This window comes from Armigeres subalbatus, chromosome 2 (genome assembly GCF_024139115.2).
Source record: "Armigeres subalbatus isolate Guangzhou_Male chromosome 2, GZ_Asu_2, whole genome shotgun sequence".
NCBI classification, from domain to species: domain Eukaryota; kingdom Metazoa; phylum Arthropoda; class Insecta; order Diptera; family Culicidae; genus Armigeres; species Armigeres subalbatus.
Window position 1 is genome coordinate 101559883 of NC_085140.1, and position 27251 is coordinate 101587133.

Consider the following 27251-nt stretch of genomic DNA (forward strand, 5'->3'; position numbering starts at 1 on the left):
TATGGTCATGCAATCATTTCTAAATTTATTTTAAATTTTTATTGTATTATTGGCAATTACTGAAGATACTTCGATTCTGTCAGCAGTCAAAAATATTCGGCCTATGGTAAATCAGTTTCAATTAGCCTTTTGTTGAGAGGAAAGGTTGAGTTTTTCAAACTCGATCTGGTTACGACAGTGGCGCAGTTGACAGAACCCCTTTCGTCAAGCAGTCTTGCATTGCATAATTTCCTTCGTAAGCTCGAGTTCTTATGTATGTTTTGTCTATTTTTGTGCAACGTTTGGCAATTTAAGACCTACATGCAGCTGTCAATGCGTTATCTAAAAAAATACTTCGAGAGATATTGATAACGGCAATACAAAAAAATACGTTTAAGCTGATTATTTGTGTCTTGGAATAGGGATAGTAAATTTCACTTCTCCCTCCGCGTCTCGCACTTCTTATAGTGAGAAGAAAGAGTTGAGGTGTGAGACGTCTCCCTCTCAATTTTTTGGGTATTTTTTCCTTTTAATAAGAAGTGAAGCGGAATAAGAAGTGTGAAATGATTAATTGAAGAAGTGAGAAGTTAGAAATGATAGATGAGAATTGAAGGTTCACTTAACACTTTTCATTTCTTACTCAAATCAATATTTCCTCCGAATTCCTTCTGATGAAACAAAGTGCATTACACATCGGAATAGTATGAAAAGTAGGAATCAAGTCTTCCCACCTTCCCCTATAGTAGTTGCCTACTTATGCCTCTTCTGATCTAGTCTTGATTATGTTAAAAAAGACAGTAACATAATTTCTCGCGCTTAGAATCAAGCGGACATAACTGTATTGATCGATTTCTCTTCATTGACTTTTCTCTCTAACTTAACTGAATTGTAATTAACAGCCATTTCTTTATTACTCCAAACTATGAAATCTATGGCAAACTGTCGAAATACGCTTCATCGATGAGGAGAAATCATCGACGGAGATACATCGATCAATACAGTTACGCCCTTATGATCCTAACCGCGAGAAATCAAACTTGTTTTGGTGCCATTTTTTAGCCCGTTCTTTGAATCTCATACGCCATTCAGCCATAAGGACTTGATTTTTATAGGACTCTTAATGATGTCCAAAAAATTAGATCAGGTCAATACTGTTCCGTTTAATTCTCCTGTGTAACATACTTTAATAAACTGCTGATTGGTAATAGAGATGGAAAGCGACAGTTTAGCGAAAAATTCTACTCAATTTTATAGGTGACGTAAAGACATTGCATGTAATTTTTGAAAAACGTAGTTTGAGCTTTTGAATATAATACCAAGATTTAACAAATGCAAAGTTACGATTTCATTCTACACTATATTGTTAAGAACTCCTCCAACTCATATCACTGGAATAGTAAATGGAATAGCAATTTAGAGGAAATCCATACTTCTCAACTAATATGTTGCTGTTTCCATTTCTCCATTACATAATGTAATGGCTGCTCACTGGCTTATTAAAATCTATCGATCCAGAACCGATGAGAAATTCAATTTCATGTCGTTATTGCCAAAAATAAAATATGCTACAATATGCTAATCGAATAAAATGTGAGATTCTGTTGGAGAAAGCTCATTAAGGTTCCCATCAGGGATTCGACTTTTCGTTTCAATGAGACCAAAGCAAGCATTTTTCGGCCCAAGGGAGAATCTTTTTTCGTTGTTTATGTTGTGGATCATCTTTCACCCATCAATCTTTTCTATAGAATTAGCCTTGGAAGATAAACGAAAATCTTGCCTATTAGATGAAAATCCTTTTTCGTTTCATCATTTTTACCTCTTATTTATTCACTTTTCGCGGGAATTATCGCAGAACAATTACAAAATTGTATGACCGCGCCGGGATTCGAACCCAGAATAGCAACAATAATAGCCGTAGGGATGCGCTTACTCTACCCACACCACCAAGTTATCTGTATGAAAGCATTAAGGTACACTGGGGGAAGTGGAAAAAGGGGGTAAGTGTAAAAATCGACTCGAAAAATTGGAATTGTACATACTTTACAGTTTTTACCACATCATAGCATCATGCAATGTTATACTTTGATGCTCACACTAATACTATGTTGAAATTTGTATAACACATACACTAACACGGTTAACGCTTGAACTGTAATTTTAGGTTTCGCGAAAAATTGATATTTGCATTCATGAAATTAATTCTAATTTGCACCAATTGTTCTTTTTTCAAGAGAATTTATATCACAGGTGACCATTACAATACAATTAAACTAATCCCATTCAATTGGTAGTGGTTTGTACCAAGAAAGCAAATAATTCAAAGATTTTACACTTACCCCAGGTATCAAACACTGCGGGGGAAGTGGATAATGTTCTAATTACGCAATTTGTTTCATCCCTCCAGGGTTTATTTCGATAGCTGTGAATCCTAATATGTTCCTTCTTTGTTATCATTGTGATTCCAGTGGTGATTGGACTCATATAAATGAGAAATTGCCTGATTAATCCACCTATCGGTACTGATGCCTTTCACATGTTTTCCATATGAAAAAAATATATAAGAAAGTTAAAAATAGCTCTGATAGGTAAATATATTGTATAATTCACATTAATTTTTATTCCTAACAAGTTTCGCCGTTGAATGCAATTTTTTTCCGAACAAATCGGTTAAGGACAAGTGCTTAAGAATAGTTGATAATTTTGTACGTGCTTTGAGCACACACATACATACAAATACGCACATACAGACATCATCTCAATTCGTTAAACTAAGTTGATTAGTTTATAACCCTGTAATTCCCATTTTTCCTTTAAAATGTTCATCTTTGGGGCGAACATATAGACTTTACGTACACTTAGTGTCCGAGAAGGCAAAACCAGCCTTTTCCTAGCTATTACGAGAATTCCTTGAGGATCTATTCCGTTAAGGTAATGAAATTATTCCACAAAAGATACTCAGAGCAATTATCGTATTGATTTTAGTTATATGTAACTACTCATCACTATTGAAGGTCAAGGCAACATGGGTTTTCCACTTACCCCATCTTACTAGGGTAAGTGGAAAAACAACTCCTAATTTTAAAATCTATTTCCATAAATTTCAAGCGACCAAAATGGTATAAATTACCGCACAGTAGGTGCAAAATTGACTGTTTTTGATAGCCCATTTTGATTGAACGCATTTAAATCATTTAAACTGGTTTTACACTAATTCAAACATGCACTATCGATTTTTCCTTTTCCACTTCCCCCAGTGTACCTTAAGTAATTTGTTCTACAAAAGCTACTACAACTTGCATTGATGATGCCACGAAAAGACTCGAATATGAAAGAAAATGAGCAAACCAACGTTCGGCGGCAATCGAAGTGAGCGAAAAATGGTTATCACTCTCCAGGCTGTTTGTCTTTCCCGAAACAGTGATGGGAAATGTCAAAAAAATGTCATGGGGTTGCTATTACTAATTTGCTAATAACTTTTTTCAAAAGTTGTTTACAATTCGGATTTTTTTATTAACATGTAATGCTTAAAGGATCCTACAACTTTGCCAAACAGGTCATTGTTCCAAATATACAGCGTGAGGCATGATAACGAATTTAAAAAAATGTCACGGAATGTCATGACATTAATGTCATTTGACACTAATTCGGCTCTCACGCCGCCAATTTTAGTTTTAGAGCAATGACCTATTAGACAAATTTTTAGTATCCTTTGAGTGCTTTATGTTTATATAAAACATACGATTGTAAATTACTTGTGAAAAAAGTTATTAACAAATTAGTCCCATGACATCGATATGACATTTCCCGTCACTGTCCCGAAAAGCGATTTCTCCCCGAAAATTTTCATGTGGGAGCATCATGTGCTCATGAGATTCAGTGAGCATTACGAACTCTGGTTCCCATTTTTCCCATTTTACTTCAGTAAAATTTTGAACGTGTTCCAAGAGCCAAATGAAAATTTTTAACTATGATCCACAAGATTGCTTAGATCAAATCCAGTTTTTTTTATAACGAACAGGAGATTCTCAGCACGCGTTCAGTGAAAAATGCAACACTGTTTGATGCATACTTGTTTACTTCGTAGAACTGTAGTTCTAATTGCATTTTTTAAAAGATATTTTAGTTACCAGATAAAGATGGTCGCTGTCGTCGCTGTCCGGAACATCTTTTGCTGGCTAGGATAGGGGAGCTAAATGTCAAAGAAGGAAAATCCATACGATTTGACAGCTTGGTACCCAACATGTTCCGGACAGCAAAACAAAGGGAACCGAAGCGACAATCTTTATCTAGTAACTAAAATATCTTTTCATTTTTTTAAACTTTCATCACAACTCGTTACCGCTTATAGGTAGAAAGTTGGAATATTCAACAAAGTTGCTTTTAATTTTATGCTCTACTACATTTGTAAAGATTCTTTATTTAAACAGACATTTTTATGGTAAAATGTTTTGGTTCCTTCGCTACTTACATTGCAGCATTTCGCGACGAAAATATTTAAGTAGTTTACTTTTTTGTCTCATTATAGAGCTTGCTGACGTTTAGTCATCTTTCTCTTGCACGCGCACAGAAGGAATAGGTTTCGGAAGCGTTTCCCGATGAAAACAAATCCTATACTCCCCATGCGTTTGAAAAAGAAGGATGAGTAAACGTCAGCAAGCTCTATAAGGCTATCTGACGTTTAATCATCTTTCTCTTGCGCGCGCAAGGGAAGGATAGGATTTGTTTTCATACGGAAACGCTGCGGAAGTGTTTCCGTATGAAAACAAACCCTAATCCGTCTGTGCGCGTGCAAGAGAAAGAAGATAAACGTCAGATAGCCTTCTGAACAATAGAGCTTGCTGACGTTTGATCATCTTTCTCTTGTACGCGCACGGAAAGGATAGGATTTGTTTTCATCGGGAAACGCTTCGGAAGCGTAACTGTATTGATCGATTTCTCTTCGTCGATGTTTTCTTTTTATTATTGTACCGAATTACGCTAGTTTGTCGATGATTTAATGGTTTGGTGTGATAAAGGAGGATTATATCTTGCACCAGAATCAATAATCACGGTTGTAGCTTCTGAAACAATTGAGTTATTAACAAAACATAAAATCGATTAAGAGAAATCGATCAATACAGTAACGCCCCTATGAAACTAAGCGCGAGAGATGTTTTATTGAGAATCACCACCATAATCGACACACAACATTTTAGATATTATCATCAAAAAGTCCCATATTACTTAAGAAGATTTTTCGGAAATTGCACGTGGGAAGACCCTTTTGAGAATAGAAAAACAAATATGGGCAAGGATGGTTTAGATGATTTAGAAATTTGAGTTAGCTCTTTCAGTAGTTTCTCACCAACACATTTCAGAGGTTGAATTTAAAAATGTGTTGTATGGTGAATTTTATCTTGATGATCTTTCTACAACACTGAACAGTTTGCTTTTGGAACTCATTTAAACACTGAGCTTAAGCGCTAATTTCAGTAGCCTGTACTTCATGATTGAAATTTTGATAGTTCTAGTTACTACAACCAAAGCTTTAACTTCTCAACTAATGGAACTCAAGCTGCGAAGCGCGATGTTCTTTCTGCAACCGTTAGGGCATCTTTAGAAATGTTACAGTTGTAGTTATATTTCTTCTCCGAGTCCCCTATTACACAACTTATAACTGTCAAAGATATAAAACGGGGAATGCATCTTTAGTAACAGTTATAAACGGCACACGAAAAAGTAATCTTCCAAGGCCAATTAAAATGTCACACTGTTGATATCAATAAAGCAGTGTTTTTTCGCAGCTGTTAAAGTGATCTACTGTTGTTTTGAACAGAATGCAACTCGAGTAAATTCTGTTTCAAATTCGTGCAAAAATACAACTTAGCAGTATTTCAGTTATAATTTTTTTAATGAGATCTAGCGAAAAATACCCAGCTTTGCATGGGTGTTTGTGTTGCAAATGCCATATTTTTTTTCCTGTTCGGGTGTACCACTGCGACCAGTTATTAGATCTATTGTAGCGTTACCCGTATCCTTAGTGTTTAAGTACATGTCGAATTACTCCATTACTATTGATAAGCAATGCAGTATCGGTTTCGATACAGTTGTTGTTTTGTTTTCTCAAGAGCACCATTACAAGGTCCCGCTATTTGGACCCTTCACAGAGAGCAATCCCATTGAAGGCGCGCCCCTTATCAATAGGAAATCAATCCTGTCTTGAGAAAACAGAACAGTAATACTGTTTTTGGCCATGCATCGGAGCCCTAGCCACGTCCTTGTCTTGCTTCTAGAATATCACCAGTAAAACTCTTAAAACCCGGGATTTAGCTCTGTCTTCAAGATCATTTCAAGCAAGAGAATTTGTTCAGTAATAAGAACTTCCGGATGTTCCTCTCACTGTCATTGTTCACCAGTTCAAGAAGAGTTAGTATGTATATAAACTAACTCGATTTTTCTGAATGCTGGACGGGTACTGAGGTTTTTTAACTAATTGCTTGAAAAGTTGTTTCCGCTGCATACAGTTTAGCCTCAAATCAGAGGAATTCGAGTCTTTCAACTGTCTGCAGGTAACATTAATTATGTTTTATTTCTGAGACTGCTGTTGGTAGCGGGGACTAAATACGATGAATCCTTAATTACCACCACTTATTGCCCTAGCTAGGAGAATGGATTAAGCTAGGGTTCTGGTAGATCTTACACCGCAACACACTACGTCAAAGTGATCTACCGTGTTACGGGAAAAATGCCATATACTGAACTATTAGCAGCACTGCACTCTAGATCAATTTCCGTGCTATTGTTTTGTTTCTCTCAACCACTGACCCAAAGTTGCATTCTACTGATTTTTTTTTTACATTTTCTCATTAAATTAATCAACTTTTTGTACATACCAACTAGGGTGGTCTAACCGGTAGTACCGAAACCGGTAATACCGGTATTACCGGCCAATTTTGGGTACCGAAAATACCGGTATTAGTGTCGGAAAATACCGGTATTTTCGGTATTCCAAATTTTGCTGTTAGTATAAAAAATCTCGAATACCTGTTGCTTTATTCTCTTAGCCATCTGTCAAACTGCGAATGACTTTCTCTTCAATGAACATTGTTGATATCGTCGAGAATTTTCCCGCAATGTATGGAATTGTGAAAAAGGTACGAGCCGTAGTAGTTATTTTCCGGAGACCACCTGTTCTGCGAAAATTTGTCCGTTCTGAATTCGGAAAAATATTTGACAGCCATCAGCCACTAAGATGCCAAGGCACGCTGAAATAATTCAAGCCCTCGAACCTGCTCAAGCTGTTGTGGAACTACTGCTCTGTGAGTTCTGCACTCATATGAAGCCGACGTGGCGTTCCAATTTACGTTGGAACAATTATCAAATCAAGTCACAGAAATTTCCGCCACCATTTCGATGCTTTAGACTTTTAAGGAATAAATGGTCAGGGTTCAGCCAAACCGCACCAAGTGGCTTTTTAACTGACTTGGGATATTTTGCTCGCAAAAGGAAAACGGAAAGTATTTTTTGACAAATAATGCGTAAATTTTGTTGTATGATATCCTCATTTATGGTGTTGAACGATGTCCGATGCGATTTGTGATTAATTGAATATGTTAAACGAAAACTTTGGCGAAAAAATAGGAAATTTTTCATTGGCGCTTGGTGTGATTTGGCAGAATCCCGACCAAATCCAAAAGAGACGATCCAAATACGCCGATCTTTTTCCTTTTTGAAACGATTTTGCCATTTTCTTCGAGGCATCCAGAGCTACTTTGATTAAGCAAGCGTATGGGATCATGAAGCGTCTTACGATATCTGATGCGATCGTTGAAACAGAGACAACGATCATACCTGACGATCGGTACGAAGAATATGCCTTTATGGATTTTTTCTAGTTTATCGGTTAAAGAACAACTTGTGAAGAGACTGTAGCAAAGCAAAACACTAAACGTTGCTGGTGGCAAATACGTTGACGCCAGGATCCTTGCATACAATCCGTAAGGAATTCTCCTACTATGAATCGGGAAGGATTAAGGGCAAGTATTTGACACTGATTTACGACAGTCGTGGAACCATTCGTCCTACTTTGGTTGAACCAGAGAGGGCATTCTCAGTAGTTGACAACATTGATAACAAATTCCAATGCGGATTGGGAGATGAGTCGCTCAGTATGTAATGTCTACTTAAGTTTCGCTTTGCCCAGCTCAACAAGCAATGATTTTAACAGTTGAAGTTTATCAACAAATATTGTTTTTCATCCAAAAGTTCAAATCAAAAGTTTTTCTTTTACTACCTGAAATTTTCACAAAAACCGGTATTCTACCGGTATTACCGGTATTGACTCCATCAAATACCGAATACCGGTATTTGACAAAAATGGCCAATACCGACCACCCTAATACCAACCTTATGGATCCCAAGACGAATCGATTAGGGAGAACATTTTGCAAATCGGTTAACCCGTTCGTGAGTTAAATCGTCAGGAACAGAACCTAAACTAATTTTTATTTGTATAGATAAATAGATGTTCGATTTTTAAAACTACAATGTCTGTTGAAGGTGGCATTTTTACAGTTTCGATTTCATTATCTAACTCCCATACAATTTATAACTAAAGATGCCCTTAAAAAGGGATTTTAAAAGTTTCCCTGGAATTGAAATAATCCCTAAGAAAATTTCGAGAACTTTTTCGGTGGTTTTATTTCCTGCAGTTCCTCTACGAATTCATTCATTTTTCTTTGTGAGATTCTGAAATTATTTCAAAAAAGCATCTAAAGGGATGATCGAGAAATTCGGCAAAAGAACGGTCATTTCCTTTATCAGCAATATTTGTTCAATATTTTGTTAGCAATTATTGATTTCTATCGAAAACTTATTAAATAGTTTCTGTACACACTACATGAATACAGTCTTCATTTGCTGCAGTTATTCTTTCAGTTCTCTTCACAATTTCCTTACATGATTGTTTATTTCAGAGAATCAGCTCAAATGTATAGAATTCCACAAGTTTTAAAAACATTTGAAAATATTTAAGGAGCATCTTAGAAAGTCGAATTCAAAGAGAATTTCATTACAAGTTTTTAATATTAAAATGCCGCATTTTCTTCAGCTTTTTATCCCAAAAATTCCACTTTAGCAACAAATAATGTTTTTAGTAGTTCCCCTAGGTTTTCATTGAAACTGATATAATTCTAGCATTTTCTGCAGCTTCTAAGCTGGTTGTATCCAGGAATCGACAGTAAATAATTTAAAAATTTGCCTATTATTTTTTTCAGAAAGCATAACGCATTTTATTTTAATTTGTTTCAAAATTTCAATTATGTTTTCCCTTGAGGTTTTTCTGTGCTGTTATCTTGTTTTATTTGTCTTTAAAGATTAGAAATGTCTGTGTAATGTTTATAGCCGGTGAGAGGTCTGTATGGAAGGTTAAATGTCTATATAACATTTCTGTGTATAGCTCAACGAGGACACTCCTTCCACAACTTAACGCAACAGGGCATTGTGAATATTCCAATCACGAACATGCTCATAAAATTTAACACGCTTTAAGCGTGTAAGGCTTTCATGCGGGATTGGAATTTAAAACGTTTTTTTTTTGTGTCTGTCAATAATGGACCTGGCTTGCCATCAATAACTAACTTCTGCCAAGTGAAAGGCTCAAGATCAACCCGGATCCAATGTGAAACAACGAACCCCAGAGTTTACATCGAAGTCTCCGAGTTGGATGGTTGGTGCCTAACATAATTATTTAATAATAGTAATAGTCAGCCGAAGCCGGCTGATGATGGCTGACCGTTGCGCTGCTTGACTGACGACGCCAGGGGGGGAGCAAATTGGCCGTTCGGCAATGCGTTCAATTATCCCCGCGGTTACCATTTGAGCCACTGCGTTCGCGCCTCCGTACGAGTCCGCGCGGGGATTGCAATTTGATGGATCAAGGTCGGTCGGACAGTCAAGTCGAAAACTGCGTGTAATGTGTCAAGATTGCTTTTTTTTCTCGTGGCTTTGCAAATTGTGAATTACGGTCAGTGGAACCTTTGACTAAGAAGACGGCCTTCGAAGTGTTGTCGAAAATGTGCAAAAACAGTAGATCCGAATTGAAGCTATTTGAAAGAGTGTCGAAGTACCTTTCTCGCTCATAAGACGGTTTTGAATCAAATCAAACCAATCAAATTTTGATCCAGCAGGATTCCATTTTCAAACGGTGTTCACTTCTTCAATCCGAACCTCACGAACGCTATTCTTCAGTTACATGTACACTAGGGCAGTTCAAATTTCAAAAATGTTCGAAAATTACAACTCCCATATGTCTATTAGCATCATTTTGATAATATAGGAGACCTGGCAAAATTTCAGGCAATTCGGTGGCCATTTAGGGGTGGCGCGAAGTCAATTTATGTTTATATGGAAATTTGTATGGGAAAAACTTAAAATTTATTCAAATCTCCCTACAACTCTTAAATTGTGATGAATTCAAATAAACATCCCCAACCTCCATTTTTGGAATCTATTTGAGCTCAACCAGTGAGTAACTCATTAATTTTGATTTATATTTCCACTGCTACGTTGAGGCTAATTACACCATTTTAGCCATTTATTCCATATTCACTCTGTCAATAGAACCGTTAAATCCGCTCATAACTAATATGTTATCCGGAGGTTTCATTTATATAGATTCCAAAAAAGGAGGTTAGGGATGTTTACTTGAATTCATCGCGATTTGACAGCTGTAGGGATACTTGAATAAATTTTACGTTTTTCCCATACAAATTTCCATATAAACATAAATTGACTTCGCGCCACCCCTAAATGGCCACCAAATTGCCTGAAATTTCGTCAGGACTCCTATATAATCAAAATGATGCTAATAGACATATGGGAGTTGGAATTTTCGAACATTTTTGAAATTTGAACTGCCCTAATGTACACTGAACTAACTTTGAAATCCTTATCACAATCTAGTGTTTGTTAAATAATACAATTCTTCTAGTAAGAATGTGCATGTTCGGTGTAGTTCAATTTTGAATTGCAAAAAAAGAAGAATAAGGATGTGCTTTAATTTCGCTAAAAAGTGGTTCATTGCATTATGATCCTTGAGAACCAAGCGTTGCCGTAAAAAATCAATACAATGGGAAAGCCGCATGACATAAATTATATCATTGCAGGTACAAGCCGTAAACCACTCATTGGATGCATAATTAACGTCGCATCGCGTATTGTTCCCCACGGTAGCACAGGAATCCTACATGCAGGCACAATCCGACGACTAGTAATGAGCTGAACAAACCCATACTAAGCGGCATCGCCGTGGTCATCACGTCGGGGAACAAGTTCTCGAAGCACATCGCACGACGACGACGGGTGGAGCGCAAGAATTCCGCGAAAGGCGATATTAAAATTCCAAACAGACCCACAGTGAGCATAAAACTGTCCCCGAAAAGGCCACATCACTGGAAATCTGGTTACTGACGAAATTAGTATTCCGAGCTCGATGGTCGGAGAAGCAAGCTGGGATGGGCTGCAGTCAGCTCACGTACCAACTTGGCGACGAAGAAAGACCAACCAGAACTCGTCCCAAATAGTTAAAAATATAATGAACCGTTTCGGCTCGTGGGTATTGGTTAATATGAAAACTGCTGCCTAAAATGAGGATTTGTTAGTGGACTGATTCGACTTAGTGTTACTATTATTGGAAGGCGAGTCCCTGGATAACGCTTTGGCAACGTTTGAACGTATTCTATTTTCTAAGATTGACATGGGTTAGTAAATGTTACACAATAAATCTTCACTTGAAATACACATGTTGATAATATGGAAAACCAACACCCAACTCGGATTTGAAAAAAAAAATCAGGAACTTTATGATGATTGGTATGTAATGTATGTATCAACAGTTGAACGATTTTTATTTATTTAGCAGAATGTGCCTCAAATCATGCTACTGAAAAATTCTGAGAACAAATATGTACCTACATTTAGCTTAAAAACAAAATAAGAAACATAAAATTGCGAGGCTAAACATTCAGAAGGGAAAAGACGTAAATTTTCAGAATTGATGAAGAAAGTCCACAGATGAGGCAAGTTTCATCTCTGAGAACTCTAAGAAACATAACAAGGCCAATTCACCGTAATGGCGGTGCGGTGATCAAGTGTTGTGTCATGGTGATGATGATGAAATAGTGAATTATTTCCTGAAATTTCAATAAACTTGACGTACATATTGTGAGTGGGCTAGGCTAATCGTACCCGTATAGGTGTGAATGGATTCCGGGTAAACACGTTCCACTTGAGAGAGTATCGCATGTTTGTCATACGGGATGCTGGGATGGGACACGTCATCAACTGGCGGAGGTTTAGGTCTTCATCATGTATTGATGCTTGTGCTTGGTGATTCCCATACCGGGTTGTAAGTAATGGACAATATTACTCAACTTATGATACATGTCAATTTGAATTTCTGAGTAGAGAAGATCTACTTGGACACCAATCACTATTCACGTCCTCGTTGGTACTAAGTTCTATTCCAATTGAAGGGCTTGATTTTTAGAACATCAACCTTCCGATACTAACCATATTCTCAAAACTAAGTACCGTGGTGCATCAAAATCCGTACACCTAAGCACTTCATTCTCGCAAACAGTCACTACAATATTATATATAATCCTAATCTAAATAACTAACACGTTTAATATATGTTCTGCTTGATACGGGTCTCTATTTCTCTGATGTGACACATTTATCAACTATTAGTTATGCAAAATTGTTTTAAATTTTGAATAAAATTAGCTCTTCCTGAATCGAAACCCGTCCACAATATACAAATTTCGGTTAATGGAAACTAAATCTGAACATCTATTTAATGACTTCATGTCTTAATTGCGATACAATTAAAGTCTTATAAAACACTTCAATTTGCTCAACTCGTACCTATAGAAGCCATTCTTGACGTTTGTTTTAGGGTGATAACATTTTATTCACTTTATCGGCTCAGTTCGCAACACACATTTTTAGAACAACAAAACGATTTTTTTTCCAAACTAGAAAAACGTGGCACTAAACATATACACATGAATAAGGTTACAAATTTTCAAATTAATCATTTCCAAACTGTTTAAATTCAATTATAAATCATAAGTTGAACAGATTTTGATCCCTCACGGTAATTCGGCCAAATAATGTTTGGAGGGGTAAGATGCACGGTGAGGTGGCTCAAAAAACACTTTTTCAAATTTTTTGATGGGCCGCCCTCTTATTCGGTTCTATTTGATGCCCTGATGCTCTGGACAAAATTTCAGACAAATCGGTCAATGGAAGTTTATATGGAAAAATGTATGCAGAAACATCCAAAAACAGTGATTTGCAGTTGGACGGCACAATTTACGATCAAGGACCATGATACTCATTCAGTTGTTGTAGAATTAAATACAGAATGTTATGCTGAAAACCGCGAGAAGATTAGAGTTTATTACGCAAAGATATTAGCATTTTACTGGAGTGTTGTAGGGGTGAATTTATTTCTTTTCAAAGGTAAAAGAAACGAAATTAGCTTAAACCCCGCTTCAGAGAAATGCTTATAACTTAACCGGGCAATCTCTAATTTTCTCGCGGTTTTCTGCATAACATTCTGTATTAAATTCTTCAAGATCTGAATGAGTATCAAAGTTCTCAATCGTAAATTGTGCCGTCCAACTGCAATTTACTGTTTTTGGGTGTTTCTGCATACATTTTTGCATATAAACCTCCAACGAGTTTAACACCGCCCAAACGTTGACCGATTTGGCTGAAATTTTGTTGTCCAGAGCATCAGGGCATCAGATAGAACAGAATAAGAGGGCGGCCCATAAAAAAAATTGAAAAAAGTATTTCCCATACTAATTTGAGCCATCCTAAATTGCACGGCTACAAAGCAAGATATTTGGGAACAAAAAAGTTTAAATCGTTTGTCTGCCGATATCTGTAAAAAGTGACATATGCGCCAAATTGCGATTTACAAGTTTTTCATTTGTCTGTTAAGAAGCTCGAAGAATAATACACATTTTTGGAAATGGCGCCTATGTCACTTTTCCAGATTACGGCAGTTGTGCCAGTGGTGAATATTACTATTTCCATTCGTCAGGTAAAAATATGACTGTTTCTAACCGTCCCTAATTTTATTCGGGAATTTAGAGGAACGATGATTCAATAGGAACTACAGTTCTCAACCTTTAGTTGAGGGATCCCCTTCAAGGCTTGGCAGGGCTTTTGATAAAAATGTATCAGAAAGCTCACAGGCAATTTTTTGTCATATTCACTAAGGATTTACTCTATTTTATTGAGCTTTTGAAATATGGACCTAGGGTTATGATAAATGTTTTAGATTTACTTAGCTTAGACTAACTATACATTAGGGTGGTTCAAAAATTCGTTTTTAAATTTTTTTATTGGTCGCCCTCTTATTCGGTTCTATTTGATGCCCTGATGCTCTGGACAAAATTTCAGCCAAATCGGTCAACGTTTGGGCGGTGCTAAACTCGTTGGAAGTTTATATGGAAAAATGTATGCAGAAATATCCAAAAACAGTGATTTGCAGTTGGACGGCACAATTTACAATCTAGAATCATGATACTCATTCAGTTCTTATAAAATTAAATACAGAATGTAATGCTGAAAACCGCGAGAAGATTAGAGTTTATTAGACAAAGATATTAGCATTTTACTGGAGTGTTGTAGGGGTGAATTTATTCCTTTTCAAAGGTAAAAGAAACAAAATTTGCTCAAACCCAAGTGGGACCCAGTTTGTTTCACACTGTCAAACGAAACTAATTTGAGGAATGTAGATATAATTTTCATATTATTTCTGAATCTTTATATTTTCAGATCATGGATGGAGGTTGGTTACTTGTTAAACTTTTGTTTTTGCAACAAGAAAGGGATTATAATGTTAGCAGATATGAAAATCAAGAAAACAGTCGACTTACTGTTTACTTTTGTGAGCAAATCTTTATTCACTTTTCGTATGAATATTTATTTGTTTATTATTCAATTTTTTACAAAAAACAATTATCCAAAATAAATGTTTTTATTCGAGCGATGCGTGGTGTTTTTGCCAATTTATGTCTTAAGCACTTTATTTAGGGATGGGAAAAATGAAATCTGCAAAAAACCAAGGATGATCAAAACTCACCCGCGATTTCACTTTTAAATTATCAAGTGATAAAAACTCGCCAGCGATTAAGAATGGTTTGAAAATCGTATCTTGAACTTGATATGAACCATTCACCGCTACATTTTGAACTCTTTTTCCTTACTACCATAAAATCATAACGCCAAATAGAAGATATAAAGGTTGGGCCCTAAATGAAGAATCGATTTCCGATTTTCTTTCACGGAACAATGAAGCTAATCATCCTGAACGATCGAAAGGAACATTGTTTAATTTGAAATTTGAAAATAAATAGAAAATGCTTCCCGACATTTGCGGTCTTGTTTGACGTGCAAGATTAATTGGTATAATGTGGTTTCAAAAGCACTAGCAAAACACCTGGACCTTTTTCAAGGTTTCTGTAATTTAATTTCAACATTACAAACATTCACAACATATTAGAACATTAACACATTACCGAAATTATTGTCGTTTTTTCGTCAAGTCGAAAACCAGACTGAAAATAAATCACCGAAAAGTACATCGAAAGCAGTCGGCATCATCAAATCAATTTTCTGATACAATTTTTTGCGTCCACAATTTATCTAGAAAACAAATCGGTTCTTCAAAATGATCTCTCTCTTATTCAATGAGTTTTGATTTTCAAAGCATTCCAACTTCGACATAACATTTTTCCTCGTAAACAGATACTAATAATACACCCCCCAATAAAGTAGCAACAAGAAACTCACGTGTTTGCACTCTGTGGCTATCGAAAAGCTTTAAGAGCGGAGCAGAAGGGATACGTTTGCGTGCGTTTTGACAGTTTTTCCATGGTAAAACTGTCAAAACGCACGCAGACATATCCATTCTGCTCAGCTCTTTAGAAGTGAACACTCCCGTGAAGTCACTTGAAGGGTTGAATAAAAATTAAAGTTGTCAACATAATAAACAAGAGCATCATTCAGAATCAGTGTAAAAAGATCCTCTTTGCGCAACTTTATAATCAGAAACTTTGGGCTGTCAAATGCCAACTTTGTTTCATATATTGATGGTCAAAATTTTGAAATTTCATCGAAGAGATTGGAATTTTATTTTCAATTTTTTCCAGTTTCATCGTAAACAGAAGAGGGAAACGAATATAAATTAGCAAAAAATGGGTGGTTTATCTTTGAGTGATACGGGGTCGTACAAATGCCATCTTTGTCATATATAGTAAAAGATATTTTAGTTACCAGATAAAGATTGTCGCTGTCCGAAACATCTTTTGCTGGCGAGGATAGGGGAGCTAAATGTCAAAGAAGGAAAATCCATACGATTTGACAGCTTGGTTCTCAACATGTTCCGGACAGCAGAACAAAGGGAACCGAAGCGACAATCTTTATCTAGTAACTAAAATATCTTTTTATATAGTCGATCCGGCAGACGTTGTCCTGCATAGTAGGCGAAAATGCGCATTGTGAACTACCCATGAAAAATTTCTATACGGTTCTTAATTTTAGTTTTTCACGATTTGGTCAACCTTATTCGTGATTTTTGCATGAAAAAATATCAATTAAACCCGTCGGAAACGATAACGAACATATTTGCTGAAGGGATGAAGAAAATCCATCCAGTCGTTTTCTAGTTGCGGATTTTGTTGAATTCGGCTTAAGGACGTTTGAAGCAAGATTGAAGAAAAACTGAATAAAATTCATAAATGTCTTAAGATAAAATGTTGTAATTTTTAATAATTCCCCTTCTACTGAGTCAAACTTTTCTGTAAACGTTTGAGTAAATTGAATACTGTAATCATTTTAAATAACTGACAAAAATTATTAGTTTTTGAGGTACAGTGGAAACCCGTATTTATAACGTCAAGTGTTGTAAAATGTCATCTGCATATAATTTGACTATTTTTTTTTCTATTAGAAGCCTGGTCCTATATTTTTGTCCAAAGGTACATTACTCTAAATGTAAAATCTTAAGGGTCAAACACAATGAATACTTGCCATAAGACGTGTTTGTACCATCCTATTTAATTCCACCACTTGATTGTACCTTGACAGATACGACCTCAACAGTAAAGTCGTCTTCAGTGTCTCGTACTTGACTCGAATCTCTCCAAAATGTTACGTATCATTCGACATAATGTCATTTGAGATAAACATTTTTACAGCAATGTCATGTTAGACAAAGTTCTAGGACCATTTAACCGCTATAAGTTTATCATACTTCATAAATTGATAGCCAACTTCTGAAAAAAAGTTCTTGGGAAATGAATGCCAAAGACATTTTACGTCACTGATCACGACTCTCCTTTGTGTACTCTCCTCATGTATTTTGGGCTAAAAATGATATTAGTCAAGCTAGTAGAAGCATAAGTACTAAAACGCTAGTGACGCTATAATAATTTCAATAATTTTACCAAATTATGCTTCAACAAGCTTCAATTGGCCATAACTTATGCATGTTGTAGTGCATGTTTGGTTTTATCACCAAGATCGGTTTGACACTTGTAGTGCCGGTACTTTGGCTGCCAAGTCGAAGTAACTTAAATGCGAAGAGGAACGACATTATCAATCTTATACTTTTGAATCAACTGTCAAGGTAAACCATTTTTTAACAGAATCAACCTAAACGTCGCTGAGTATCCCAGTGGTTGAACGTTTTGTTTGAATTAATGACTGAGAGGTAAACTTGTGAGGATTTCTGAATGCAGATTGCACGCGACAATCGTTGAGAACAGGTTGACCAAATAATGTCGGTGAAAAAACGGGACAAACGCGCTTGCAAAACGGGACATGTCAAAAAACCTTGTGACAAATTTCAAGAGCTATGCAAATTTATAAATTTATGGGCTTAATTTTCATTTCCGTGTAAGAAATATTAATGTTTTTGAGTGAATCATTCACCACCATAACAAAGACTAATTAGTCTTTGATCATAGCCTTTTATTGTATTCAGTTAGTTGTGGAAAAATACTGAGCTGCAAATATTTCACACGGACAAAAACACGAAGAAACTTACGCATTTCTCAATATTTAAATAAATGGGGAATTTTTAAATTTTATTTTAATCTACTTTTATAAGATATGCATTAAAGAATTTATTATTGACCAATATAAAAAAATCCAATTCAGACAGATGAAAATAACAAACAATAGTCAAAGTATGGGGCATTACGAAGTATGGCATGGGCATTACAATGCATAAGAAAAAATAGTTTCAAGAAAAATGTCAAAACACAAAAATGCGAAAAGAGCAATAGGATGGGATTATTGATTTCCCGTTCCAAATCCTGGTTTATTAATATAAGTTTGAAAAAATACTGTGGATAATAACAAGAACTTTAACAAGGAAAGAACATTTAAATAAAATGTAATTTTAATTATTTCCAATAATATGGATGGCGCATAAGAATAAATGTCAAATATAATCAATTCGCAGTCCTTTTTCATCGAAATTGATTTAAATGACGCTTAAAGTAGCAGCCTCACACCTCGGGAATCTTGTCCATTGATTTTGTTCCCATGTGCTCCCAGAAAAATGGGACTCATACAATTTGGGCGCGTAAAAAAAAAAATTCTGACCTACAGAACGGAATCTAGGAGATTTCCGCGGATTGTATTTTAAATCGGCAATCCCAAAAATCCCGTCCACACACACATAGAAGCGAAAAGACAAGCTCATGATGTGTAAACTAGCCTAGGTACGAGTACTCGAGGACCTTGAACCTAGCCTTTGTTCCGGCCAAATTTCTCCTCGGTTTGTAAATTAATTTTTCATGCTTACAGTGGATGGTTTCGAAATATTTAAAAAGACTTTGAATGATTCTCAATGTTTCGAAAAGAACAACTTTTCACGTTATTTGAGCAGTGGTTAGCATCATCATAATACACCGATGCTAATGTCGACAGATTCTAAAGGCAATCCCGTATTGGTAAATAATTTTTTAAAAGAAATTCAAAATATTTACAAGGTGTTCGTTTGCCAGAACGATTTTTCACTCGCAAGCAAGCTGAACATTTCCCCACGTATGTAATACAATTTGAAATACATTTGAACCAATCCTATGACTAGGTATAGGTAAGGGTTTTCACTTTTCGTTTTTCTGAGACGAAATTGACGTAATTTTTGGATCTAAGAAAACTATATTTTCGTAACTTTCGATGAAAAGACGATAATGGGATTCGATCCTAGAACATAACCAAAACGACATAGAGTGAATTTTTCCATTAATGATATTTTCGGCGATAGTATGGGAAGGCTGTACGTGGAGAGAAAACTAGCATTTTATTTTTTCTCGTCATTTGTCGAAAGTGAACAGAAAATAAACTTCTCGCACAACAGACCATTTTCTCGTTCGCGAAAAACGATTTTTCACCAGACATTTACGTGAGTCAGCATCTTCCGGTCATGAGAGCAATAAGAAAGCTGAGGCATTTTCAAAAATAATATGCGTTCGTTTTATTTTTATATTCAAATCCAAATTTATTATAAAAATTGACCCAAATCTTGAATTAAATACGATAAGACGCATAGAAATTTTCAAAAACATAATTGGTATAAGGCTATCCTAGGAAAAGTAGAGGATTTTTCTCAAGTAATGCCTCAATTTTCCCTAATTCGTTACTTGTTCACCATTGAGGATCATCCGTATGGCAATTTCGCTTTTCTTATTTAACAACCATAAAAAAATCGTTTTGGTATCAATTGGTATAGATATAGGATTATATTTTTGCTTCGCATTAGCTCCAATAAAAAATGTGCTGCTTGAAAAATCAAAATGAAGGAACATATAGGTTTTTCAAATCAATTATAAATAAGTTCTAACGGTATCAATTGGTTGAGGATCTACCAAGCCGCACCAAGCGGCTTTTTTTACTGACTTTTGATATTCTGTTCATAAATAAAAGAAAATTTGAGGTAATTTTGTGTTGGCGCTTGGTGTGGTTTGGCCGAACCCCTGCCAATTCTTCTTTGATTTTTTTTTTATTTTCATAATAAAAATTTTGAACCTCCAGATTTTTGCTATCTCTAGATACTAGTTTAAGAGAAAATCGCATAGCTTAAAGAAGTTCAGATCCTAATATGAGTTTTCATTTTAAAATAAGTGGTAGTAAATGTTAAAAACGTCAATAGGGAAATGCATTAAATATTGAGGGATTATTACAAATAGGTTGCTCAGTAATCAATGACTATTATCAAAATGATATCTGGATTTTATAGAATCGTAGGCTGAATAACAGTTGTTCAAAAGTATCACTGGGCATTCACTGCAAACATAACGAACTTCCAGCAATGTAAATCGAATCACGGCACTCATTTTGGTGTCCAAAATCAAAATGGCGGCGCTAACAAAATTCCTGCACTGGACAACCAATGTTTAACAAAGTCTTACGTTATCGATCTCAACCGATAAACGATAAACAGTTAAAGATGCTGCAAAAGTGAGCTTCATACAATGTGTTTGAGACTATGCATGTTATGGATATGAGTTAGCAATAATAGTATACAAAACGTGCAAAAATTTACCTTCACATCATCTCAAGCCAGACCGCGTTTCAGTCACCGAAGTCTCCGCCGTTGTCGTCGTCGTCATCATCATCATCGGCAGTCACGCCATTCAAACGATAAACGCCGCCAAACTCATCTCGCGGTACACTTGATCCCTTCGAATGGGTAGTCTTCTATCGCAAAACAGCAAAAAGTTGTCTTTCTTCATGCCAAAAACGAAGCCGGGTCAAACAAGGTATTTTTTTGTATTTCTACGAAGTTCGTTTTGTTTATCTCTCGCCTCAATTCTCGATACGCTATATAGAAGTATAAGCATCGACAAAGATGAACTGGGCAAATAAATGAGTTCTGTTCGGATTCGGAAATACCTATCGGTCGAAGAAAAATCTAGACAAAAAAACAACTGTTTACCGAACATGACGAAATAGTGAGAAAGCGAGAACTTCTTTTTTCTATCATTTACTTAGCTCGTGTTAATTCTTAAATCAATAAAAGGAAAAAAATACTGGACAAAATGAGCAAATTCAATGTCCGTTATGAGTGGCACATGATTTAATAACCCCGAAAAAATGTCACATCTCGAAGCAACGGAAATCTCAACCAAAAATTTAGCAATCACACTGACCGAAACAACGACCACGCTTCACACTCAACCGCCAGCTCACTGAACGTCACCTTCGCGGAAGTTCTTGGATCGCCACGAAATCAGCGCCGTCTGGCCTACCGGAGAGCGGCGACGATTCCTTGCAGAAATTCGCGCGCAATTCCTCTCGATGCCCATTAGACGGACGACTTTCCCTCGCTCACTGTGAACTGAACTGAAGGGCTGATTCTGCCGGTTGCACACCACTGACTGTCGCCGTAACCACGTTGCCGGGTTCTCCGGGCGGGCCGAAGAACCGTGCGGAACTTGAAGCACTTGCGCACATCTCTACGGCCAAAAGCGAACTGACTCAGCCTGGAACGTGATTCGAGCGGGCAACGTGTGCAGTCAATGGCTTTACCTTTCGACGCAAACCGGCTCTCGTTCGTCCCCGTTGTGGAGTGGTGTTGAGCACCAGGGCCCGGTGTGCGTGAAGCGAGGTACCTATCCAGCCTGTCCAGTCAGCAGCCATCGATGCAGGAGGCATCGCAGCTAAGCCATCGACGACGATGACGACAACGACTACAGAGGAAGGCGAGAGCCTCGACCAGACCAGGCTTAAGTGAGTGGGTATTTACCTGGTGGCTGAGCTGATTGTGTGGAATCTTTCGTGCGAGCGTGTTTGTGACTCAGGGTGTGCGATACTGTAAAGAATTGATGATTATGCAAAAGGATAGAATGGAAATTTTTGACATTTTTTATTTAACTAATGTTTTTCAGTTTAGAATGGATCTTAGTTTACGTTGCTTAATCATCTTCCTCTTGAAGTAACAAAAGTCTTTCATTGACACTACTATAACATTGACACTACTTTTGGACAATACTTGTATGTATGAACCTATGATAATTATGCACAGAACCCAGTCATCCTGTTTTACCCCACAAACAATTTAAGCCGAATAAGCTAGCTGAAGCAACCTATTTAAGCCCTATTATCTGCTTCCTATGTTTTATAGTTTTCATTCTGAGATTTTATTTTTTATTCAAGTGAATTATTTCTGAGAAGTATCAAACTTTAATTGAGATAAGTATAATATCTTTTGGCAAGATAAAGGTAGCTGTGATATACTTTTCCATTTATCTTGTACGTATGTATACCCTTTATAATAAAATTTTCATTTATAATATTGTCATTTATGTGCAACTTTTTGATTATTGATACAAGATGGTTTATCGAATACAAAAATCAAATGCAGAAAAACTTTAATTAAAAATTAAATCTTGAAAGCACCCATGTGCGTGCATATTTCGAACTTTTAACTACTAATGTATTATTTTTTGTTTTTTGATGCATCATCATAATTTTAATCGTTCTAATCTAAATGAAATCTCAAGAATTTGTAAGTTTTATGGAAAAGCTGTAAATTGACACTACGTTGTATTAATGAGGAAATGTTCAACTAGATTCGCATTAGGTTTAGTATTGAAAATTTGAAACAATTGTATATATTGTTCAATGTTCCACGCATATGTTTTGTTAAGCTATTCAACAAAAAGTAACGATTTGAATCTTTAAAAAAAGATCAAATTATGCAAAATATTGAGAAACAGTTAGCGTTTTCTCTCCGAACCTCAAGTTCACTTTTAAACAAGTCTAATCTTTAACAAATTGTTAAGAAAATTATTTTGAGCTATACAAAGGAAGATTGGTCGTGCGATATGTGCCATTACAAATATTGCCCTCCGCTCGCTTTCAAATCGACTTCTATAAAAACATTCTTCATGCTTGCCGTATCCGTAATCATGAACATGAACGTCTAAGTTTTGAAGATGATATTAGCATTTCCATATAATTATAAAAAGTTATTAAGTAATTCTTTCTAGTTACCGTAAGTGGGGGAGACATTGGGCCAAAATATGATATATTACAAGTAAATGTGAAGTTCTCATATTCAGAAAAATATGTATAGCTCTTTTAGTGGAATGTATTCAACCGTCTAAGACGAATTAAGTACTGTCCATTTAAGGACATAGTTGGAAGAGTACCACGATGGCAGCCAATATGGCACCGGACCTTCCACGGGCCAACCCCACACCTCCCGCACTCCTCTCCCACCAACATTCGAATGCATCGAACAGCATCGAACAAAAAATAATTATTCAAATTACTAACCTGTTCACAGCATATTTCCTTACTTCCCGTGATAATGAACATGTTTCTTCAATGAATCCTATGTATTCCGAATCGAATTGTAGCATAAATTAGCAGTTTCGTGCCAATTTAATAGCCGTCCGCGATTTGTTGGGTTTATCACTGCACTTCACTTCTTCTCAAAGGGCATCAAGTTTTACTCACTTCTCCGCACATGAGCAGCCCGAAATGTTGATAGAATGCAAATTAAACACCACTTTTTAAAATCAGTCACTTATTTGAACCGAAAACTTAGTATAAACTGCTAGATTTGCCCGAAAAAAACGATAAAAAACTGATTGCGGAGCGAATGTAAACACCGCGGTGCACCGGCACCGGCAGCAGCAAACTAATAAGTAGGGTGGCTCAAAAAATAATTTTGCTTCGCCACGCTCAGTTGATTATGATTTATAATTTGGGTGTCATCCAATGGTTTGGGCTGGTTTGAATAGGCTTACCGTGCGCAGGTCGTCACAGGTTTGTATGACAGTTGATATGGCTAGGTTGAATTTAACATTATTCTGATTCTGGCACTCCGTCATTGGGCGATGGCGAGGGGGGAGAGCATATGACGGGATGAAATATTTAAGAGCTTCAACTCCATAGACAATCCATATTGAATGGTCGTTCCAATAGTTGGGAGTCGATTTTAATCGAGGTTGCGATTCTTTCGCATGATAATTAGGCTTCTCAGAAGGCATCAGTGAAACGTGCAATTCAACAAAATACCCAGAATTTGTCTGTGATATCTATCGCACCAGGGGCAGATACTTCTAGTCTAGTCTAGTCTTTCGTTTTCGCGGTTTTCGTTCACTGAAGTCTCTGGAATGTTGCTTTCAGCAATGTGGGTTCTCTTTTCGCCATCGTTTGGAGGGAAAGCGCCGTAATCAGTGTAATAAAAGGTTTAGTTTCCCATTCTAGTTTTCATACAAACTTGAACCGGCTTGCGCTCAACCAGTTTTTGTTCAAATCGGTTTTTTAGGACACTCGGAGCATGGGACGGAATCGAGTGAGCGTGATGGTGCTGGATCGTTTTTTTAAACCACCCTACTAATATTCTTTGTTTTTTATAAATACGACACCAATACTACTACAGTATATGAAAGTTTTTACTGTACCAATACTATCAAAGCTTTGTTTTGGTACTCAACCCACCTTCACCTTAATTCCACCAGTTAACTGGTGGAATTAAATGGACAGTACTTAATTCGTCTTAGACGGTTGAAGTTCTCATAGTTAACCTTGGAATTAAGTTGTTATTAGTTTGGTACGATTTTGAATAATAAATTTACCGCTATTTAAAGATAAAATACTGAATTTTTCCGAATTATACATAGTTTAAAATTTGCCGTTTCAGACTTTGGGCCATATATAATAAAAAACATCTTACAGTAGGTTTTGTCTATGAAACACGGTTCGAAATATCATGTAAATAGTATTTACACTTATAATAAGATATCTTCGGTACACTGGTAAACTATACTTATTTTATTTTAAATGAAATCATTATCTTTCCAGAGGAATTATACACATTATCTACAGTAACAGTTTTTTTTATTACTTCGTTATTTTCAACTTTCGCATAAATTTTCTATGCTACCTAAGAACATTTTGTAATGATCATCAATTATGAACAAAATGATCAATTATGAACAAAATCCACTGAGCTTTCTACATATCAAGAATGCATCTCACACTATGTTGAGAGTTTTTTCAGACTACATTACCTTCTATACTATCCTACCTTTCAGACATCACTTGATAAGCAATATCTTAATGTCGAAGTTCACACATTTTATTGTCGACTTGGCGAATTAAGTACGAGACACTAAAAACGGCCTTACTGTCAAGGTTGAAATACATATCTGTTAGTGGCACCGGGAGTGGGTAGGACAAGTAGGACAGGTCCTGCGCATGAATGTTCCTATTGATAAGACATTGTAGGCACTGTCCTACCCATGATTATGGTAAGAACATATCATCTAAATAATTATTACAGTTGTAATAATGTCTGATAGGTTTGATTTTTAGGTATACAAAAATATCAAAAAATCAGGTATACAAAAATATTTTGTATGAAGTCATAGTCGATTGTACTACAATTCCCCGAATGCAATTTCCCCGAATGTTACATTCCCCGAATGTAACATTGCCCCGAATGGAACAATTCCCCGAATGGAACAATTCCCCGAAAAAAAAGTACCTCTTGCAAACAAATCTTCGACATCGACTGTATGCGTCCGAAGCAGCGTTTAAAGATACGTTCAAGAGTGTCTTATTGGACATCATCAGCCCAATATCCTTTGGTAGTATTAGAGGTTCTTGATCCTTTAAGTTCTCCAGGTGATTTCCAAGAAAGCCCAAATAACTGTATTTTTTAAAAATAGAATCCCAAACAGCAATTCCGATTAAAAGTGTTTTGGTAAATATTTTTTCTATCTTCGAAATCAAACTTATGTCCTGGATTGTACGACAATTCCCCGAAAACCAATTCCCCGAATGCAATTTTCCCGAATGCAATTTCCCCGAATGTAACAAATCCCCGAAAATAAAGTATTTTTTTGCAACCAAATAATTGTCATCGATTATAAGCGCCCGAACAGAGCAGCGTTCAAACATTTGTTCCAGAGTGTCTCTTTGGAGATGCCGAATATGATCAAATCTTTCGATTGTATTGGATGCCCTTGATTAAGAAGCTACTGTAATCATGGATATGAATACTTAAAAAAATAATAATGTGTATGCCCGGAATAATCCCTTCTTTAAAAATAATGCGTCTACTCGGAATAACGCAATGGATTAATTTGATCTCTACTGTGGAAGTAGGTGTTTCCCCAGAATAATGAAGAAGTGAATGTTATTCCTTCTTTAAAAAATTGTATCTACCTGGTGTAAGGAAACGGTAGATGTGATCTATTCATTAGAGTTAGGCGTTAGTTCGATATAAGCCAAAGTAGAATGTGGTAGAATGGAATTACCTCTTCAGAAGTAAGAGTTTGCCTGCAATAAGGTAATGATAAATGTAGTCTCTTTTTAATGTAGACGAGTTTGGCCGGAATAGATATAATTTATAAGATCGCATCTAGCAATGAATATCAAACATATAAACCGAAAAGTAATTGTCGAATTCATCGACGTGTTCGTTTAAAGAAGGCAATATCTCCTCCAGTGTCCTTATACTGCGTAGACGCGATCATTTAAGGAAAGCATTATCTCTTTCCTTCGCTTTACTCCAGGCAAACGTGTTCAATTCAAGAAGGGTCCATCTACCCTATTTGTTCATTTTGAGAAGGCATTATAACTCGTCTTCCCCTAATACCGGGCGAAGCGATTATCAAAAACAAAAAACATTATTCCTTTCATTCGCCTTATACCGGAAAACGCATTAATTTTCTTCCTTTGTCTCTATCCTCCTTCCTAATTTTTCCATTCTCTCTTCCTACATCTCACTTCGTATTTCGTCCTTTCTTGCTCCTCATATCACATTTCTCGCATCATATTTTTCACTTCTCACTTCTTACTCCACACTTTACACTTCTTACTATGTACTTCCTTCTCATTTCTTACTTTGCACTTCTCACTTCTCATGTCTCACTTCTCACTTCCCACAACTCACTACTCACTACTCACTTCTCACTTCTTACTTCTCATGTCTCACTTCTCACTTTTCTCTTTTCACATTTTAATTTTCACTTCTCACTTCTCATTTCTCACTTCTCATTACTCATTTCTCATTACGCTCTTCTAACTTCTCACGTCTCACTTTTTACTACTCACTACTCATTTCTCACTTCTTACTTCTCACTCGGCCTAATGACGGTCCGGCATAATGGTCTTCGGCCCAATGACCCAGTATCTCATTTTTTTTTCAATTTGTAAGCGAATTGTCCTGCGACCCT

At 36.3% G+C, this 27251-nt stretch overlaps 2 long non-coding RNA genes across 2 annotated transcripts in view; one reads left to right on the forward strand and one right to left on the reverse strand.

Moving 5' to 3' along the window:
- The window catches only part of LOC134214805 (uncharacterized), a 53379-nt gene extending 32654 nt beyond the window's left edge, over positions 1 to 20725 (reverse strand). The window contains exon 1 of the long non-coding RNA XR_009979920.1: positions 20597 to 20725. This is a non-coding gene — a long non-coding RNA (uncharacterized LOC134214805). The remainder of the gene's footprint in view (positions 1 to 20596) is intronic.
- On the forward strand, positions 20674 to 21115 carry LOC134214806 (uncharacterized). Its single transcript, XR_009979921.1, has 2 exons — positions 20674 to 20813; positions 20883 to 21115. It is a non-coding gene; the product is annotated as an uncharacterized LOC134214806 (long non-coding RNA).
- Positions 21116 to 27251: the final 6136 nt, after the last annotated feature.